We start from the raw sequence: 20,739 nt of genomic DNA, 5'->3' as shown, positions 1-20,739 counted from the left end.
AGTTTCCACTACAGTGAACTTACGACGCCACACCTGGCTGAGAACAGCTGGCTTTTCAGGGGATTTTTAAGTGTCCCTTGTGGACATTTGATGGTTCTCATCTCTTTGAAGACCAGGTGGATTATTTGCTCGAGTGCTCTAAGGACAGCAGGGCTACCGCATATCCTTTCTATGGCCCCTCGCCTTCCCAATCTCTTTCGCTCCTTTTGTGGCCACAGAAGGGCATTCCTGCCACATCTATACCCTCCAAGCCACGGCTGTGCTCAAGCTTTCCAGCCTCTTTGTGGCCAAGGAAGTGGTACCCACAGACCTCTTGGGTCGGGCAGCCAGATGTCAGGTCTGTCCACGAGCCCTCCGCAGTCGCAGCCTCAAAACCCTTCTAGTTTGCCCTCTTATCATGGGCACCCAGTGGGAGGTAGGATATGCCATCACCTGTCCCAGTGGAGCTAGATGGCGTCAGACAAATGGGTTCTACAGATTGTTTGAAGGGGCTACCCTCCCCCCTTTGAGACTATCTCTCTACCCATGCCACCTATTAACGATAGGCTGACGACAGACTATCTTTCCTTGCTGTGAGGAGGAGCGGGAGCCCACCGGGCATTTGCAGTTATTTGGAGCCGGGAGCCCACCCCGCACTGGAGGAGCTCGTGCGAGCGGCAACAACGGAAGTCTGGTGCCCGTGCCTGACTGTGGGCGGGGCCTTCGGAGATTCCAAGAGCCTCGTAGGTTCCATTTCCGCCCCCCCCTTTGCCGGGAAGCGGAAGCCCGGCAGAGGTGCAGCCGGTTGCTAAGCCGGGGTTCTCGTGACCTACGAGGAGAGCCCCGTGGGGTTCCTGGTGACCGGCGCAAAGAGGAACGTTCAGTGCACGGCCGGAGAGACAGGTCCCTGGAGGCCGGAGAAGCGAAGAGAAGCCCCAGCGATGAAGAAGCAGCCCCGGTGAGTGGGGCTGTGTTTCGTGTGCGTGAGCTGCCCCAGAGGTGCCACGGTGAAGGGTGCACTTTGAAGGCCAGAGGAGCCCCGGCGAGAGGGGCAGAGTGGAGCAGTGTGGGCGTCTACTGAAGCGGCATGGTGGTGCCGATGCTCATTCCTTTTTAGGGGCAGTTTGGTGATAGTAGTCCCAGAGTGGGGCTCCAGAGGCACCATACGTGCCAGTGCTCATTTTGTTCGCCACAGCTGCACCAGGAGAGAGAGCGGGCAGCTGCAACACGTGGGCATTTTCTTGTTGGTCACAAGAAAGTAGTGAAATACACTCCCCTGCCCCCAGCGCATTGCCCACCTTGGCTTTGCTGCTTTGGCAGCCAGAGGGTTACTTGAGAGGCCCACAGCTTACACCCTGACATTCTGGACAGAGGGCATTTTGAGCCCCAGAGAATGGCCAGTTGCCCTGGGGTCCTGGTTGGTACCTGAGTGTACTAGGAGGGCGCAAGGCCCTAATGTAATTTATGCACCATGACTATTGAATAATGTGTTTATGCTTGTGATGCCTATGACGTGTTTATGCATAATGTGTTTATGCCTACAGAGATTGCAAAATGTGGGTATGCTGATGATTATGCCTAATGCTGATGTGATAATGCTCAGTACAGTATTTTGCCAGTAGTTACTGGTTGTGATATTTTTACTTCTTGTGCTTGTGATGGCCGATTGGCCCTGTCATGTATATAATCCCCTGTGACTAAGCCTAGTGCCAGTTGGCACAGTGTTTGTGTGATTATGATTCTAATGTGTCTTGGATAATACAAAGGCTATTGTGTGTGTGTCAGTGTGTGTGTGTGTGTGTGTCTGCGTGTGTGTGTGTGTGTGTGTGTCTGTGTGTGTCAAACGCTTTACACATTGCCTCTGGGATCAGCCTGACTGCTCGTGCCAAGCTACCAAGGGGGTGAGCAGGGGTTATCTTTAGCGTGTAACTCCCTTGCCCTAACTAGAGTGGTGGTTTCTGCCTGGCTTAGGCGCATGCCCTAGCCAACCAGAAATCCCATGTTCGAGGCATATGAGCTGCAGATCACACACTGTAGGATAAGATCGCCATCTGGTGTTGGGCTCGGATGTTTGCAGGTTGTTGTTGTCTTCGGAAGAAGCCTTTGGTCACGAGATAGGTGACTCCTCCTCTGGACAACAGTGCGCATGGGCATCCACTCCATCCTCAGATTGTTTTTTTCCGCCATTGGGTTCGGATGAACTTTTTTCCGCTCCAGCAGAAAACTTCTAGCAATCACAAACAACTTTCCAAACTTTACAACTCCACGTCGGAATCCATCAGACCGGCTCCGGACGCGGCTCATGGAAAGGACACCCTTTACAAAATGCCCCCAATGTGGTGCAAAGTTCCCCCACAGTGATCACCACGAGGTCTGTAACCTCTGCCTCTCGCCTGACCACAACAAATCCAGCTGTCCAGCCTGCGCTGCCTTTCGTTCGAAGAAAACCATCCAGGACCGGAGAGCTCGACGCCATATCATGGCAAAACCGGCTCCAGAACCAGACGACATCTTTGCCCAAGATGTCCCCGACGATGATTCCGAAGACTTCCAGATCGTGTCCGAGGAGGACGATTCTGATGACCTCCTCACTCTGGGGCAGCATGTGAGTACCATCCCCCCTCACCCAACCCCACAGAAACAAACATTGGTCAAGACTCTGCCAGCTGGGCCCAGTGGCGACCGAAAATCATCTTCAGAAGCCCCGCCCTCTGGCCCGGCTCCGAAGAAAAATGTGCCTCTAGGTGGCTCGGGCTCGAGCAAACCTCATATTATTGTGCCTACAATACCTTCGGCACCGAAACCGGCTCCGAGGTCCAAATCTCCATCGGCACCGAAACGTTCTTCGGCACTGAAGTCCCCACCGGCACCGAAAGGCTCATCGGCACCGAAAGGCTCATCGGCACCGAAAGGGCTCATCGGCACCGAAAGGTTCATCGGCACCAAAACCATCCCCGGTGCCGCAAAAGGTCCACAAAGACTCTGCCCATCTCTCAAAATCAAGATCGGACCCCAAAAAATCGGCGCCAGAGTCACCCTCGGACACTGAGGAACTATTCCACCCAGATCCTGCGCAAAAACTGATTTACATCAATCCTAAAACCAGACATGTCATGGCTGTGCCATACAAGAAAAGAAAGCTGGACACAACAGCTCCTCTAAACAAAAAGGACTGTGCTACTTCACCCATACGTCCTTCCTCTCCTATATTACCTCCCATCCCCCCCACCCCCATTTTCTTCTCATACACCACCTCCACAGGATGATGATGATTTAGGGGGAGGGGGAGACCCGGATTTCTTTCAAGATCCTACTGATCCTAATGATCCCTTCACACTCCCAGACACAGCACCCGTAGATGACTGGGCTTATCCTATGCCTGACATGCCTGATCCCACACCATACCCCTCCAAACCCTCCCCTCCGGATGACCATTTAGGGTTTGGTCAGCTGATAAACAGGGCAGCACTGTTCCATGGCGTCACCATGCACACAGACACACCCGAGGAAGACTTTCTCCTCGACACTTTTGAGCAGTCGCAAAAAACCGTTCTCATTCTGCCCATGATTAAAGGTGTGATAAAGCATGCCACAGAGGTTTTTGAAGACCCTGTTAGGGCCAGGGTTCTTAACCCCCGACTAGAGAAAAAATATAGACTAGCCCCACAGGACCCCGCCTATATCAAAGCACAACTCCCCTTAGACTCTTTAGTCGTGTCAAATGCTAGAAAGCGGGCGAACTCCCATCACTACACAACACTGCTGATGAAATGTCTGGGGAAGACCTAAGAGATACAGACGCAGGTGACCGTGTTAACAATGGCTGTGTGGTAGGTGTAAGAGAAGGAGGAGAAACATGAGAAGTAATAGCAGATATTGCGGGGGTGCTTGCAGTCACCATACTCTCAGGTTGCAAAACTGAAGGGGAGATAGATGGGGCTGAAGCTGTTGAGTCTGCAGAAAGACCAGAGGCTGATGGAGGAGCAACAGAAGACTGAGATGACAGAACAGCAGGATTTTTTCTCTGCGGGGCATAGGGAGGTGGAGGGTGAGTTTCCAACAGATCCTCCACAAAGGGATCCTCATTCTCCCGAACAACATAAGACTTATTACATTGTAATTGAAACTTCCTATCTGCACACTCAATAATACCCTTTTCGGTTTGTTCCTTATCATAAGATACGGCTTTCTGAACCATTGGCTGCATTGCCTTCTTCCTAGACTCCTTCTCGGCCTGTATACGCCTCTGCTTAGCTTCCTTCTGCTATACCTGCAAAGTATCAAACATCAACTGCCTACTTCTTCTAGCGAATAAGTTGTCCTGTAAATAATTCATTTTTTGTTTGTCAAAGGTACCATCCAGTGGTCACTGAAGCTCAGTTTTGTCCCTTGTATACTTGTACCACAATGTGCGAAACATAATAGGGCCAATACCATGCTTCACTTACATCTCAAAACTCGGAGTGCCTTCTGGAGGCGCAGGCTGCCTTTCCTCCAGCCAATGCTCAACAGAGCAACAGCGGCTCCCCAAACGCCACACTTTACTCCAACAAGGCATCCTAGCATCAGACACATTCACTATCCACTCAATCAACACACACAATAAAAACACACTCCCAAACAAAAGAGCTCTCAAAAGCAGTCCTCAGACTGCACCAAAACAAGTCAGTCCTCAGACTGCACAAAGACAAGATGGGCTCTTGCCCCAGGCCTTTTCAAGAATAAACCAAATTCAACAAGTGGCCTGGCAGAACGTCCAAAGCGCTCCTTATCGCAAGGGTCCGCTCTTACCAAAAATCAAGATGTACTCACCTGTGGCACACATATCAAACAAGATTATTCTCCACTGCTGACTCTTCAGACCAAAGGGTCAGATCCAAGGGTTTCGCCTTTTCAGCACCCCAGCCGAGATGAGCACTAGACGAGGAGCCGCCCAATCAGACAGGCGGGGCAGCCACGAGAACCAGGCTCTATCATATGGGGATCCCCGATCCGCCCATCCTACCGGACGCAACAGCGACCCCACTGCCCGACTATGTGCGGGATGAGCCTCCTGGTGGAGTCCCTGTTCAGGCGCCAACTGAAGGAAGTGACCCGATTTAGGGCCACCTGGGTCACTCTCGACCTCCTCTAGCCTTCCAAGAAATGAAGAGTCGATGACGCAGTGGAGAATACAAGCAAGCTAGTTTATTCACAAAGTACACTGCAGTGGAGTCCAATCCGACCAGCCTCCTATGATGGCTGACGAGGGACAGACTCTCACAAGTATAAAGTTACATTATGTATGTTCCGGAGCCCACAAAGAACCGCCTACTATGGTAAAACACTGGTAGCTGTCGCAATACAGTGGGGGTAGAGAACGTATGTTTAAATTCCGCAGCCTGGCACAAGCTATCTACTGCCCAAGTATGTCTGGCTTATCCTCCCTACTAGACAGGTGGGAGAAGGCCTCTATGTAATAGAAAAGGCATGCGTTAATGAGCAAGATTCATCTTTGAAGAAACAAAACTTATCAAGGACCATTTCTCATAAATGTTCAGTAACAGTTTCGATTATAATACAAAATGGCGTCTTCGGGAGCTAAAATGGTGGCACAGATGTCAACCTAACTAACGTAACATCTTCATTTACTAGGTGGTATGCATACAGCAAGAATATATAATGAATTGGCTACATAAATGCAAACATAATATCAGGTAAAATACAAGTAATTTGGCAATAATACATTTCAACTCTAACAATGGAAACGCTGTTGCACCTTCATGTCACGACCCCACAAGGCTTATCTTTTGCTCGTGAAGTAATCTCGCAGGGAAGACATGTACAACCACCACCGTCTCCCACCTTACCCTAGACATGGCATATGTACTGACAAGGATGAAGATGGGGACCGGGGGAGGAAGTCCTAGTGTTATTGGAAGGTATCCTTTATGAAGACATGAATGGTGCAACCGCTGGTGGTCTCTGTATCCCTCTAAGAAACACCTGAGGCGTGGCACCAAAACAGATGGAAAGAGATTCTTCACCATGAATAGAAAAGAAAAGAAATGCACTCCTGCGCCTACTACCAAGTCAATGAATCAAGCATGCGCTATTGAGAATTCTTGACAAAACGGAGGCGCTTCTACCCCGTACGACCGCAGGTTCAAAATGGAAAACTACATTTTAAAGGAAATATGAGGTTTCTCAGATGAAACAGAAAGGAATACTTTTAACCTTGTATACGGAGAAAAATAGAGACGAGGCTCTACAATAACTTCTGAGAACGTAATTATAAAGTTCAAAGGCCTTTTACGTTTAAAGTTCCCATAAACATTGGGACCTGAAAACATAGAAGTTGGAGTACACCGCCAGGAACTTGGGTCTCTGAACAAGAGGGAAGTCTTCCTTATACCCTCTACAAAGGCTGTGTGAGGCAAAACCTGCCTATTCCATTAATGAGATACCTGGAACATAGAAAAGATTCGAATTTGGGTTTAGGAGATATTGTCTCTTGTCCTGAAGAAGGTGGCGGTCAAACACTAGCAGCCACCGAAAAGCGCCGATGCCTACTGAGAGAGACAAATGTTAGACTAAGAGGACATTTGATGTGAAAAATAAGTCGCATATATATAGAAAATTGAATGTTAGACAAATGTTCTTTGTCAGATGAATTTGCTGTCTATGACAAGGATTTTTCTTGCAGGTTCTCCCAATGTTGCACTGAATTGTGGTATTTAAAAAAAAAAAAAAAAAAAATTCTTTGTGTTACAGCTTGTATGTATTTTTTATCTTTAATGTATAGTTTTTAATACTGTATGGAAAATATTTTCTATGTGTGACCACAAGTTGGTTATTTTTAATAAAATATTTGTATGTATAATTTTTGAGCACTTGATCCTTTGATGGTAGGGGTGTTATTTTCTGGTAATACTTTTATTTGGTTGAGTGTATAATCATTGGTGTTTTTGATTGACCCAAAGGGAATTATTTTTCTGACTTAGATCTATTTGTTGCCCTACTCCTTTGGTGATCAGGGGCCCCTCTCACTTATTTGAGACATCTTCCTATTGTGCCAAGGATCGGGTACGCGCACCTGCGTGAGCCATGAAGAATAAGACAACGTAAGCGCTCCTGCGTGTTGTGCCCAAAGAAAAGAACCAAGTAAGCGCTCCACCGCGTTGTGCACAAAGAAGAGAACCAAGTAAGCGCTCTTGGGAGTTGTGCACAAAGAAAACAACCAATGAATTGCTCCTGTGCGTTGTGCACAAAGAAAATAACCAAGGAAGGGCTCCTGCATGTTTTGTCCAGAACACAAAGCGCTCCTGCGCTTGTCTCTGGGGCACTGAGCTGATTGGCTATGCGCACCAGCGCTTGCCGCGAGGTAAGGAAGAGGCAAGTGCTCCTGTGCTTTCTCCTGATTGTCGGTAAGGAGCTACATGCACCAGCATGAGCTGGGAAGTCCTTTAACAGCAAGCGCTCTTACGCTTGTTCTGAGATGCCTTGACAAGGGGCTATGCGCTCCAGCGCTAGCCGCAAGAAAAGGAACAATCCGGCGCCTGTTTCAAGATGGTTGGAGACTGGGCTGTTAGCACCAGGGCACGTCGCAAAACCAGGAACGAGCAAGCGCTCCAGTGCTTGGTGACGCTGAATACCTGGACGATGTTTCCGCAATGTGCTGAAAAGCATGGACTCCAGGCGAGACAAAAAGGACAATCCGAAGCACTGCCCAGGCGGACATCGCGGCTGTTTATGAAATACCAGTATATGTACAGCACACAGCTACCTCCAGAGAGGTGTCTCGGCGCTGGTGGCCGTTGGGAAGATTAAGCGAGCTATTTCCCAGAGTCACATGGTGCTGGGCTAACTTGCCGCCGGGGATCGAACCGTGAACCCCGTGGTCCGGAGTGAGGCAACCTGGCTGCTGCGCCACTCCTCTTCCTTCCTTTTTGCGGTCTCCCCCGGAATTGCAACATCGCTGTTCTAGCGGGTGCTTCCGGCACAGGGAAGCTAGACCGCCAACTGGCATGATGCGTCCCACGCCACTGAGTGCAAAGGATTATACCGGTGGGCAGGCATCACTCACAACACACCAGACAAGCCTGCATATACAGGGAACCATGACACTTCATTGCGTGCACACATATTTTTATTAACTCACTCTTAAAGACAGTTCCTCCGATCTGACTCAAAAAAAAAAAAAAGAAAGTAGACTAACTAAATCTAAGGATCAGCTCCCTCAAAGAGAGCTTAGCAACAGTCCAGCTTCCACATCTAGTTGAAGAGGACTCTATCTACCTGGAAAAAAGACAATTCCCAAAATATAATGTAATCTATTGCACCTAGGCATTTTCAACCCTTATAATATTTCAATTGTTGTGTCCAAGAAACAATTCACACTTTCAGGATTACATTCTTTAGTTGCTTCTAATGTACTGGATTGGAGAAGCAAAGTGTTGTGCAGCTCCATCGACATATCATTTGCCAAGTGTAACCATGTCATCTCTGCACATTTTACAACCGCAACTTATTTTGTTAGTTGAAGTGCATACAGCAAGTCATGAATTCTTGGCCCATTCGAAATTTGAGAGTTAGAGTATGTCAAGAAACCCCTTTGTACCATAACTGGCCAAAAACATGGACCACCCCAAAACAATGTTGTCTACCTTTGTAGATTGTAACACTCAATCCATTGGCAGCATGCTCTTGTTATAGCAGTTAATTTGCGTAGAGGTTAAATCACAAGTACAGTGCTTTAAAAATGTATGCAGTTGTGCAAATCTTATATGCTGCTCTCAAAATTTCTTCACAATCTCTCAAACAAGAAACCACTACAGTAAAATCAAATCAGCCAATTTGAGTCTTTCTTCCTGGATGTTTGGTTTTGGTACGTAATTCTGTCACATTGATGCGTCATGGTCATAATCACTGTGTCCCTCACCTGAGCAAGAGTGTAGTGGGAATCAAGCTCTTACGTCTGATTGAAATGTTTTCAGCATTCAGCTAAAAGAGGTACTAACACAATAAGTGAATAACCCATCGCAATCCCTTCACTTTGCTGAATGGCAAGACAGGTAGCAGCAATGCTCCTCATGGAGCCCCAAAGCATGGTGGCCACTGTGTCTAATGTAGCTGAGAAATAAGCCACTGGCCACTTTGCTGTGTAAGGTCTGAAAGTGAGCACCCTTCTTTCACATTTGATAATAAATAAAAATGATTTTCGTGATCAGGCATTCCAAGGGCAGGTGCTGTACAGAGAATCTCTGAGCTCTAGGAAGGCATTAAATCATTCATGTTCAAATGATACTGGGTCACTCACATCACTGTGATTAAGCCTATGTAAAGGCTTTGCAATTAGGGAAAAGTTTGGGAACCACTGACAGTAGCCAATTGTTCCCAAAAACATCCTCACTTCTTTCTGTGTCTTTGGTGGGTTCATTCTCAGAATTGTAGTGATGCATTTTATGGACACCTTTCATCAATACAGTGCAAAAGCACTGACCTACAGGGAAGATTCAAACTCTCCAAATATGTCTTCAAAATTTTGAAGAACACGGATGGATTCTCATATGCCTGTGGGATTCAACACCAGACTATTACTCCCTTTAAAAATCTGAATGCAAAGAGATGCTAACTATCCTTATGCAGAGGAATGTAGAAAACCTTTTGTCACAAATCAATTAAGGTGAACCAATCCACATCAGCAGGTATTTTTAACACAATGACAGCAGGATTTCTTCCCTTGAGTGGTCTGGAGTCCTGCAACTGACTGGACCAACCTGAATCTCCCCAGTCTCGGGGAACCCACGGCGCCCTCCTGATAGTACCCTGTCAGCTACCAAAGGGTCTTACGTTGCTGTCCTGGAGCATTGCAGGTCTTGCTTCTATGTTTAGTGACGCCAGGTGGGTGTTTTATGTCAAATCCTTCCACATGATCTGTCTCCAAGAAACCTGGGCAGTTGATAACAGCTTTTTTTTCTGGAGGGATATATGACCTATTTTGTACCTGCTGTGCCCTCAATGGCTGGTAGGGCCAAGGGGGCTTAGTTATGTTTGTTAAAATTGAGGGAGCGCGACTCGCATTGCCTGGAGACTCTTCATTGGTTTTAATTTTTATAATAGCAAGAGAGGATGCCTTGAACTTTCGGGAGTCTCATCTGGATCGTGCCTTGAGCACCATGTAAGCGATGGGTGATGGATGGGGCATGGTTAGACGCCAATATAGATGAGAGCGGACCATGGAACTCTGTCCTGGGAATCCCCCATCCGCCAGAATCCTGAGCCCCAGCCCCTCTTTATGTTCGAAGGAACTGTGGTGGAAGTGCCCTGGAGTAAGCAACTACAGGTCCGGGAGGTTCTGTGTCGTAAATAGCAAGGAAAAAAACAGGACTACTTGAAGGAGGATTCCGGTAGGCCGCAGACCAAAGTGCGACCGCAGCTTAGAACGAGTGCTGCCGGGAATCGGCAAGCAGAGAACGTGACGAGACCAGCTCATTTCGGGACAACAGGGCGGGCTGAAATAGCGCCTCAGCAATCGCTACTACCCAGAGGAGTACTAGCAGGCATCAGCGGAGAGGCAGCGGTGTCAATCAGTGGTGGTGAGTGTCGACCCTGGAAGCACTGGGGCAGCCGAGTGGAGGCGGCGCAGGCATGGCAGAGACGGTGGGTTGCAAGGGACGCACTCACTGGGCGGTTGAGCCCAGAGGTAGCTAGGGGGGGCCCTGACATCCCTGAGATACGTGAGAGCAGGAGGAGACGGGACAGCTCTGACAGGAGGAGGAGGACCACACGAGCCGAGACCTGTGGGCTGCGAGGGGACCTAATATAAGACTGTGGTGCAACCGGCGGGGGGGGGGGCGTTGAGGAGCTCCACTTTGTCAACCGAAGCGGAAGAGAGCATGGAGAGGAGTGAGAAAGTCCTTGACGAGCCAGAGACACTAACAGGGGAACTGAAACTGCCAGAGAAGCTGCAGACAGGGAACTGAAACTGCCAGAGAAGCTGCAGATATTGGACAGGCCAGTGCAAGAGCAGAGAAGTGCGAAATAGGGGCGCTAACCGATGGAAGACCCAGTGTGAGCTCCAGACAGACTGGGTCAGAAAAGGTGCGGCCTACAGAGAAATGAGACGGGCAACCGGGCAAATGACCCCTGAGGCATTAGGTTGGCTGGGAAGGGTCCGACACCAGAACCACTCCCGAGGGGGACCAGAGACTGCCTTCCATAAGCTGCTGAGTGGGCTGGATAGTTCCAGGCAACTCTGGATATTAGAGAGAAGAACTGAACTGAGTGGTGCGCCCGGTTGAGAACGAGGAGGATAGGAAGCAGTAGGGAACTGTTGGCCACCGCATACTCGTCCAATCAACAGAGAGGTGAGGCCACTGGCGACCATGGGGAAAGTGCCAAAGAAGAGAGGACACATTACCCTTAATATGGGAGGTGGGAGCACCCAGACAGATGAGGACGATAGCCCAGAAACCGGTAAAGACACCTGTACTACGCGCCCCACGCTGGCAGATTTCATGGAGGCCATCACAGCCTCCTGAGAAGCGCGGAAACAAAGATTGATGCCATTGGCACTGACCTAAGTCTCCTGAAAGATGACCACTGTCGTCTAGCGTAGAGAGTTACAAGCCCGGAACGAACTATTGCAGATCTTCCAACAGAGGTAACAGAATTGGAGAAATCCCTCACAGACATTGAAGCTAAGGGCCAGATCCTACAAGTGAGGGCAGAGGACAGTGAAGGGAGATCACACAGGAATAACGCATAGTTGGAATGCCTGACAGGGAACAAGAAACGACATGGTGCAGTTTCTGGAGGACTGCCTCAAAAGAGGAGGGGCTTTCGCTATTCTATGCTCTAGAGAGTGTACATAGAGTCTCATCCAGGGTACCCAGACCGGGTATTCCGCCAAGGCCAATAGTGGCTCGTTTGCTCCACTTTAAAGATCAAGACCCTATCCTCAAGCAGGCCCAACAGAAAATAACTTGCAGATTGGGAATGGCAAAATAATTATGTTCCCCGATTTTACTAGAGAGGTTCTGAGGCAAAGAACCCCGTTCCTGGTGGTGAAAAAGAAGCTGTGACAGCTGCAGATCCCATACGCAATGTTGTTCCCGGTTCGGTTGAGGGTGGCTGGCCCGACGGTAGCGCTGTTCTTTCAGATGCCACAGGAGGATTGGGAGTGGCTGGACTCTGGACCAGGGCGTGGATCGAGGGGAAGCTCCCCGGGGTCGGCGTCAATGAGGAGAGACGACGGCCAAGGCAAGACGAGGGCACCATCCTTAACAGAAGCCCGAGCCGAACGACTCAAGGCCCTCAAAGCGATGCCAGAACTCAGCCAGTCGAGCTCCAGCCATAGATCAACTCGTAGTGACTGAGAGGATGGACGATTGGATTGCTGTCCAGCAACTAGTACAGCAGAGGACTCGGAGACGGAACTCCCGAAAATAATGCCTTACACAGCTGAGAAGATTGTCTAAGCGAGGGCTGTCTAATCGTATGGACTGCAGGCTCTAGTAGACTATATCCTTTTGATGATGCCATAGAAAAGAGGGAGGGGGGGGGCTTCACATGGAGTCAGCAAGAGGAGCATGGGGTGGAGCTGGAGCAGAGAATAACTGCAGAGACACGGGGGAATCACGGGTGGAGAGGTTCCTGGGTCTTGGTGACAGCCGCCACAACCACAAAGTCAGAAGCAACATTTAAGATTTGATTGGAGGGGGACTACTTCTACCTGTCCTGGGGAGGGTGAGTAGGGAAGTTTCAATGGTTTCAATTTGGGGCTCGGCGAGTCTGGGGTCAGAAACTAATTAGGGAGCTTTTAATACCAACCCAATGGGACCCGCCATAGACTTCAAATTCATCTCCTGGAATGTACGAGGGATGCACTCCATGACAAAGCACAAATACATGCATTTTTAGTGCGTATGCGGGCGCCATGCTCCAGGAGACGCAGAGGGGCGGTATGTGGTCTTGATGGGTAGGCTTGATGGGAAGGATGTGACAATTGGGAGTAGCTATGGTCCAACTACGGATCAAGCTTCCTTCCTGGCGGCACTTTCTAGAGCATTAGCACAGGCATTGACTGGCTTGGTGATATTGAGTTGGACTATAACTGTGTTGAGGATGTGAATCTAGATCGTTCCCACCCTTCATTACATGATTTACCCATCCGCAGAACAGCAGAGGCAAGAAGAAAATGGCAACTTCAATGGGGGCCATTTCTCTGCAAGGAAAGTGGTAGTCCAGTCCCTCATTCTTTCCAGGCTCGACTACACCAATGCCCTATACTTAAGAGCACCATGCTCCACGGTCAAGAAACTGCAAATTGTACAGAACTGTGCGGCCCGACAACTTTTGAAAATTCCTAGCCGACAGTCAGGGGCTGCTCTGGCCGCCCTTCACTGGCTGCCCATTCAGCAGAGTGCAGTTTAAGGCTCTCTGCATCTCACATAAGGTATTGTTGGGTTCTGGCCCACCTATCATTCGCTCCCTTATTTCTTCTTACCATCCTGAGAGAACCCTGCGATCAGGCAATAAACAGTTGGCAGTTGTACCCAGAATTAGGAAAGCACGTACAGGGGGTCGTTTTTTTCCATATAACGCAGCAAGGCTATGGAACTCACTCCCCCTTGCCATTCGGTGTGAACCAACCATCTGGTTTTCCGGAAACGTATAAAAACCTTCCTGTTTCCATAAACTGATATGTAGTCCATGAACTTTGTCCTCTAGCGCTGGGATGCCTTTGGTAACCATGCGCTTTATAAATATTTTACAATTAGATTCCTGGAGGGCACAACATTCGGGGGACAGGGATTACTCTTTCTTCTCACACCTGCACAAGCTACATGTCAGGTTAGAAACCATACTATGCGCTCCGGATGTTCACGAATGTGTACAGTCTAGCGAGTATTTAGCACAGACGATCTTGGACCACAATCCACTACTGATTGGGCTTGGCTGGTCTGGAATCAGGCTGAGCATTCCCACGTGGCGCCTCAGACCAGAGGCATTAGAGGATATGGGGTATCAAACTATATGCTCAGCCATCGGGCAATACTTTGCCGAAAATGCTGAAACTGCCTCGAGCCCGATAGCAGATTGGGAGGCCTTTCAGGTAGTGCTTAGTGGCAGGTGCATCTTGTGTCTCTGGGACATTAAGAGAAAAAGGCCAGAGAATGTAGACAAACAGGAGGAGCTGGTGACAGCCAAAGAAACTGTAGCGGAACATGTAGAGAGGTTGCGCTGCTTCGACTCCAAGAATTGTATGACAACGGCTCATGCAGAACGAGATAGACCTGGGGCCCTACTAGCGTGGCTGGCCAATCCAGCAAAAAAGGGGGTCGGTTATTCTAGAAATGAGGGACGAACAGGGGGAGGTCTAGTACCATCAGCAAGATGTTCACAGAATATACAGTGAATATTATACCGACTTATATTAAAGTTGGGTGTCCCCCATGGCTCCAGAGCTAGACAACTTCATGAGAGATGTTGAGCTACTGATCATTCAAGAGGAAGAAGCAGTGGCATTAGGGAGGGAGATAGATCTAGCCATAGCCATTAAGGCTATGGCTAGAAACAAAACTTCAGGGACGGATGGGTTCCCAGTAGAGTTTTACGCCACATATGCATACCTATTGGGACCCCGCTTAGTAGAGGTGTATAATAAAGCAAAGCAAGCGCGGAGCTGCCGGGGTCCACAAAAGAGGCTCTGATAGTCCCGTTTCTAAAACCAGGGAAGCAGGCATCTGACAAAACTGCCTACAGACCCCTATCTATGCTCAACCTTGATTACAATATTCTGAGCAAGGTGCTTGCCACGCGCCTGCTACCACATATGTCTGACCTAATACACCAGGATCAAGCAGGGTTCATACCGACTCTTAACACGGCGATGAACGTGCAGAGACTGCTGCGACTAATAGAAGCAGATCCCTACTGCAGGGAGGAAGCTGCCATCTTTGCAGTGGACATTGAGAAGGCATTCAACAGCTTTAATGGCCATACTTGTTCCGGGTGATGCGTGCATTCGGATTGGGACCTGGGTTTGTGGCATGTACGCCTAGCTATATGCTGATTCTAAGGCCAGGGTTAGAACTGGCAGGCTCATATCGGATAGTTAGAGGGTGGAAAGGGGAACACGTCGGGGGTGTCCTTTATCACCCCTGTTGTGTGCTCTGGCTATGGAACCACTAGCTGCTAGAGCCAGGACAGGAAACTTGTACCAAGGACTTAGAGGTATTAGGACAAACCCATCATATAGCGCTGTATTCAGATGATTTGCTGCTGTCCCTGAGGATCATGGGGCAAGATCTTAACGGTGCTAGGAAATTGCTGCTTGCACTGGAGAGCGTGGCAGGCCTTAAAGTAACCTGGAGGAAGTCAGCCTGTTCCCCGCTGCCCAGGAACGGGTAAAGCTGCGGCCGGTAGATGGTTACAACAGAGGTTGGAAGAGGACCTGGGGGAACCCATGGATGAGAAAGTGTGGGGGAATGGTAGAGCGTGCCAGTAAGATCAAAAGAAACACTAGATTTCTATTAGTTAATTTCTACGTCCTTCACTGGGCATAGCTCACCCCGGGCGCACCGCATCAACAGATAAGTGAGTTTTTTCCCTTTGGCATGAAGCAGGCAAAGACAGAATTTAACAAACAGATCTGATAGAGACTACTAGCCGCAGATTCCTTCACGTAAAATTATCCCCAGGCGTGAGACTGGATCCGGAAACTTTTTGCCACAGCATCCCTGCGCGCATGGGCGGGGCAACATCACACGACTCCGCCCAGGCGTCGTCCGCGCACATGACGTCAGCGAGGTCAAATAAGACCCGGCGCGCCCACGTCAGTTTTTTCCTTTTCCGCGTGCAACGTGGATCCGTTCCTTGCTGCGGGCCTGTTTAAGGCCCCCTTTCTTCCATTGTTTTTTGGTGGAACAATGTGCGAATGCCTTTGGGCTTTAAAACTCGCACGTTTTGTGGGCGTCTTATGTCGGCGATGGACCCTCACCTAATTTGCATGTGGTGTTTGGGGGAGGATTACAGCACCTCGGATTGTGTGGCGTGCCAAAGGTTGAAGCTGAAGTCGCGGCGGGAGCGCCGAATGAAACTTCTCTCTGCGCGTCTCTCCAGGTCGATGTCCTCCCCTCTGTCTGCTTCGGTGGACGGCTTCAGGTCCGGCCATGGTCGTCGTCCTCGCCTTTCTCCGATGTCACGTGAGCGGCGCTCCCCGGTGGGTAAATGTTGCAGTTCGCCCCCGGGGGCTGGTTTCCGGCCTACCGGGGGTGTGGACTCTCTCGCGGGTGATGCGGCCCCGCATGTCGTCCTATCCACCGTTTCCCGGTGTTGGGGCATCGAGAGTCCAGATGGAGACTTAGGCGGCGTATTTGCAGGCCTCGCTGGCGTCGGCGGATCCCTCGCCTCGCGCAGGGCCCTCTGTGGCACCGCTGATGGCTCGGGGGCCGACTGGGTCAGATCCGGGCTTAGAGGATGTGGTGCTGTTGAGGTGCGGCTCCTCTGGGGCACCTCCTTCATGCCTCGGCGTCTCTGCCTCGCCGCAAACCCCCGCGGGGGTCCCTGTGGTGTCGGGGAGGTCGCCAAAACTCGGGTTTGCATTCCCGAGCCCCTTTCGGTCCCTTGGCAGGGTGGTCCTGTCTAAGGCCGAGGTGACACCGCTACGATGCCGGCAGCAGCTGGACCGTGCGGAGCCACAGGGGTCAGTGGCCCCTCCTCATCCTGCTGCGGGTCGAGGGCAGACCCCTCGTCCCTCTCCGGGCCCCTCTCGTACCTCCTCACAGGCAGCTGCCTCGTTGGAGGGCGAGTCGGAGGTTGTATCGTCTCTGGCGCCGCCACAGGGGTTGCCAGGTGACCTTTGCCTCCTGGGCTGGGGCCGGCGGAGGGCTTCGGGCCCCTCTCCGAGCCCATCCTGTTCCCCCACGCAGGTGGTTGCCTCGGTGGGGGTCGGACTGGCACTGGGACAGGGCCGGTGTGGCTCCAACTCTACTCCGGTCCCCGCTCCGGTCTCCGGTGCGGGGTGACTTGGAGGTCACTTTCCCAGCGACGCGGAATGGCACCGGTGTCCTGCATGAAGCAGCGGTCTCTACGGCTCCGCGCAGGGGTCGTATCGTGGATTCGTCTTCGGCCGCTCCTTCTCCGGAGGCAGACTGCATATTGGTGTCGTCCTCCCCGGAGACTGGTCGCTATGTGGTGTCCTTTTCACCGGTGTCGAAGGGTGACTTCCCGCCCTTCCTGAGGCAGGGGTGTTCGTCGGAAGAGCGGCATTCTTCGGCTCCTCCTGACTTCCAGGTCTGGCCCTTGCCCGCCCCGCTTCACCTCGGGGACGGCCGCCTTAGTTTGCAGCCGTCGCCCACAGAGGAGTTGCTTTCTCCACCGCAGGGCCCTACGGATGCGGGTGTGGCCTTCACTCATGCGGTGTCCCCGGCTGTGGGTATCCTACGCATGGGTGACCCGGTGGCTCACTTTCCGGCGGACCATCTGTTGGAGGTCCTCCACCAGGGCTCTGGTGGGAGGGAACTCTTGCTTCCCTTTGAAGGTTCGCTCCTTTCTGCCTTGACAGGGGCTTGGAGGCGTCCTGCCTCCGGGGACCCGGTGCCTCCGCATCTGCTGCATCGGCACTTTCCGACGCGGCGTGCCTGTCCATTTAACCCTCAGCTGCCAGTCCCCTTCTGCGGACTGCTTTTCCCTCCCTGCCGCCCCTGTTGGCTCCACCATCCAGAGAGGCCCACTGGCTGGACACTTGGGGACACAACATTTTTGCCTCGACCAGGGCCCTTAACACCTTGTGTGTGCTGGCTAGGGCCTCTTCCTGTTTGTGGGACTCTGCTGAGTCTCTGAGGTCTGCAGCGTCCCAGGAGTCTGCTCAGGTGGTTTACGGCACCATGCATTGGAAGGCCAGGAGCTTGTGGCGTTTATTCTCCGCTCCGCTCTGAGGCGCTGGGCCGGGCTATGGCTTCCTCAGTCACTCTCCGTTGCCATGCTTGGCGTCGGGACGGCGTCTTCCCCGAAAATATTCGGGAGAGGCTCATTGATCTCCCATTTGATGGCAGTCTGTTTCATTCCCCGACCGACTCCGCCATCCAGAGGCTCTTGGCAGGGCTCCATCCTCCTCCTCCTCTGCCGTACCCTCCTCAGTGACTTCTGAGTTAGGGTTGCTTTTGGGCCTTCTTAGGCCGGCGGTTATGGTTGTGGAGTATGTTTTTCTGGCCGTTTACGTCCTTCCTTGGGACTTTGGCATTGTTGGCTGCTGGACGGCCCCTTTGTTGTTGTGTGTGAGTTCTGCCGGAGTTGTTGCGCAGACTTGGCCCTGATATTGGGCCTTCTGCTTTGCTTGGGCTGCTGTCAAGCCTGTAGTGGGGGTGCTTTTTTTCCCCGTGGTTCTTTTGTTTCTTCCTCTGCTGCGGAAGCTCTTCCAAAGAGGGTTCCCATATATTGGGACTTCACGTGCCCTATGTGGAGTTATGGTAGCCGTCATATGGCTTGTGCTCTGCTGGAGGGTTCTGGTCGCCTTCGGGTACCTGTTCTCCATGGTGTTTACGTAGGTTGCTTTTGCTTCCTGAGGTCGTGTACGCGGCCACTCGTGGTGGTGACCCGGGCCTCTCCTCCTCTCCCTGCATCCGTTCTACAGTCTGGTATGTCCCTGTGCTCTCCCTTGCCAGGCGTTGCCTACTTGGTCTTCCTGGGGCCTCGGGCTGTTCTTCTTGCTTCTGGCCTTGACTGCCAGCATTGTTCTGGCTGGTAGGCTGCTCTCCTTCTGGAATGGGCTCGCCTTCATCTCCTTGGTTTCCTTGGGCCCTCTCGGCTTCTTCTTCTTCTTCCGTCTTCCTATCTTGGCATTCGGCGGAAGCTATGTTGCCTTGTGGGGGAGTGGGGTGCTTCGGCCTCTCCGTCCTTGCCCTTGGTTCCTCTGCTGTGAGTGTACAAACCTCTTCAGCCTTCCTTCCCTCCTATGTCCCCTTGGGGTTGGTAGGGCTCTGCTTGTGGGGGTTCCCTTGGTCTGGCAGGGGCAAGGTTCTACCTGGTCCACAGATTTGGTCCCCTGTGGGGCCCTCTGTTATGCTTTGGCTGGTGGGGTCCTTTCGCAGACCCTCCTTCCCAGGGGGTATTGCTAGGGTATCTATTCTACGTGAATGAATCTGCGGTTAGTAGTCTCTCAGATGTACGAGTTACTTACCTTCGGTAACGATGTATCTGGTAGAGACTATTCTAGCCGCAGATTCCTTCACGGCCCGCCCTTCCTCCGCTGTTCTGCGAGGACCCTTGGGTTGGTCTTCGGTACTCGCCTCCAGGTGGGGGGCTGTTTCTCCTGTGAATGCCTTCCTTGTTCTTGGTGGGTGGCTCTTTCTGGAGACTGTTCATTCCTCCCTTGGTTCTTTGGAGGATGGGGTCTCAGTGCGCTGGTGCCCTGCTGCTCTGGCTACGCCAGGTTTTGGGGGGGATTGCTTCTATCCTTGTCCTCCCTCCCCTCATTCCATTGCTGTCCTCCGGTTCGAGGTTCCTCTGGCCATGTCTTGTCCTTGTGGGTGGTTGCCCTCTAGGTTGGGGTGGCTTGGTGGTTTGTTGTCCCTGTCTGTCTTGGGACTGGTCCCCTTCCGTGCTCAGGATGAGGGGGGGTGGGCTGCCTACGTGTGCCATGACTTTTATGCCTGTTCTTCCCTTCGGGGCTCAGGGATGGGAGGTTGTCTATGTGCGGGCAGGGTAGCTGTGCAGGTTGCTGCTTGTTCTTCTTTCTTCTTTCCCTGTTCTTGGGGTCTGCGGTGTTGGCACTACCCTGGTGGTGTTGTTAGTCACCGTTTCTTTCCATTTTTTTTCTGCTCTTCGCACAATGTTTCCATGCCCCCACAGTATTTTATCTGGTGGTTCCAAGTTGTGCTGCGGAAAAGTTCTCCCAAGAAAACGGACGTGGGCGCGCCGGGGTGGGTCTTATGTGACCTCGCTGACGTCACGTGCGCAGACGACGTCTGGGTGGAGTCGCGTGATGTCGCCCCGCCCCCGGCGCGCAGGGATGCTGTGGCAAAAAGTTTCCGGATCCAGTCTCATGCCTGGGGATAATTCTACGTGAAGGAATCTGCGGCTAGAATCGGCTCTACCAGATACATAGTTACCGAAGGTAAGTAACTCGTACTTCATTACCTCTCGGAAGTTGATAATGTCGAAAGATATCATGCACAGCAGTTAATCCTACCAAAGCTGGACTCGGACACAATGTGAATCTGCTTGTTAAGGAATGGGATGGGAAACGAGGCATAAAGATTGGAATGAACTGAAATGCCATCTATGTAACAAATGTATTCATACTGTTGCCTGTATGTTGCCATAAGTAAAGGGTTAATAAAATCTGTTAAAAAAAAAAAAAATCTATCTATCACTCTCCAACAAGGTTCGCCCAAGATGAGAACGTCCACGCGGAAACACCTCTCACATACTTGATATCAAGCAGCACCCACTTGCGATGTTACTAGTGTTGATGAGACTGCACATACCAGCATGCAATCGCCTATTAACCCTTGACCCGGTCACTCCACTACCGCACGACCCCCGTGTGCCCGGATTCTGCTGCCGATGCCTGCTTGGCCCGTTTGCTGCCGCCTCTCCTTAGGGCCCCTGCTCTCCAGGCTTGCCCAGGCTTGCCCTCGCTCTCCAGGCTTGCCCTCGCTCTCCAGGCTTGCCCTCGCTCTCCAGGCTTGCCCAGGCTTGCCCTCGCTCTCCCCCGCTCCGCTTTCCCGCTCTTTCCAACCCCCCCTCTGCTCCCCGCCGCTTCTCTCCTGC

General features: G+C 51.4%; 1 protein-coding gene across 6 annotated transcripts in view; it reads left to right on the top strand.

Moving 5' to 3' along the window:
- The window catches only part of SCYL1 (SCY1 like pseudokinase 1), a 1,795,032-nt gene that overhangs the window by 74,920 nt on the left and 1,699,373 nt on the right, over positions 1–20,739 (top strand). The gene's annotated exons all lie outside the window — the stretch shown is intronic.

Source organism: Triturus cristatus, chromosome 9, assembly GCF_964204655.1.
Source record: "Triturus cristatus chromosome 9, aTriCri1.1, whole genome shotgun sequence".
Classification (NCBI taxonomy): domain Eukaryota; kingdom Metazoa; phylum Chordata; class Amphibia; order Caudata; family Salamandridae; genus Triturus; species Triturus cristatus.
The sequence above is the reverse complement of the archived record's forward strand: the minus strand, read 5'-3'. Positions and strand labels throughout refer to the sequence as shown.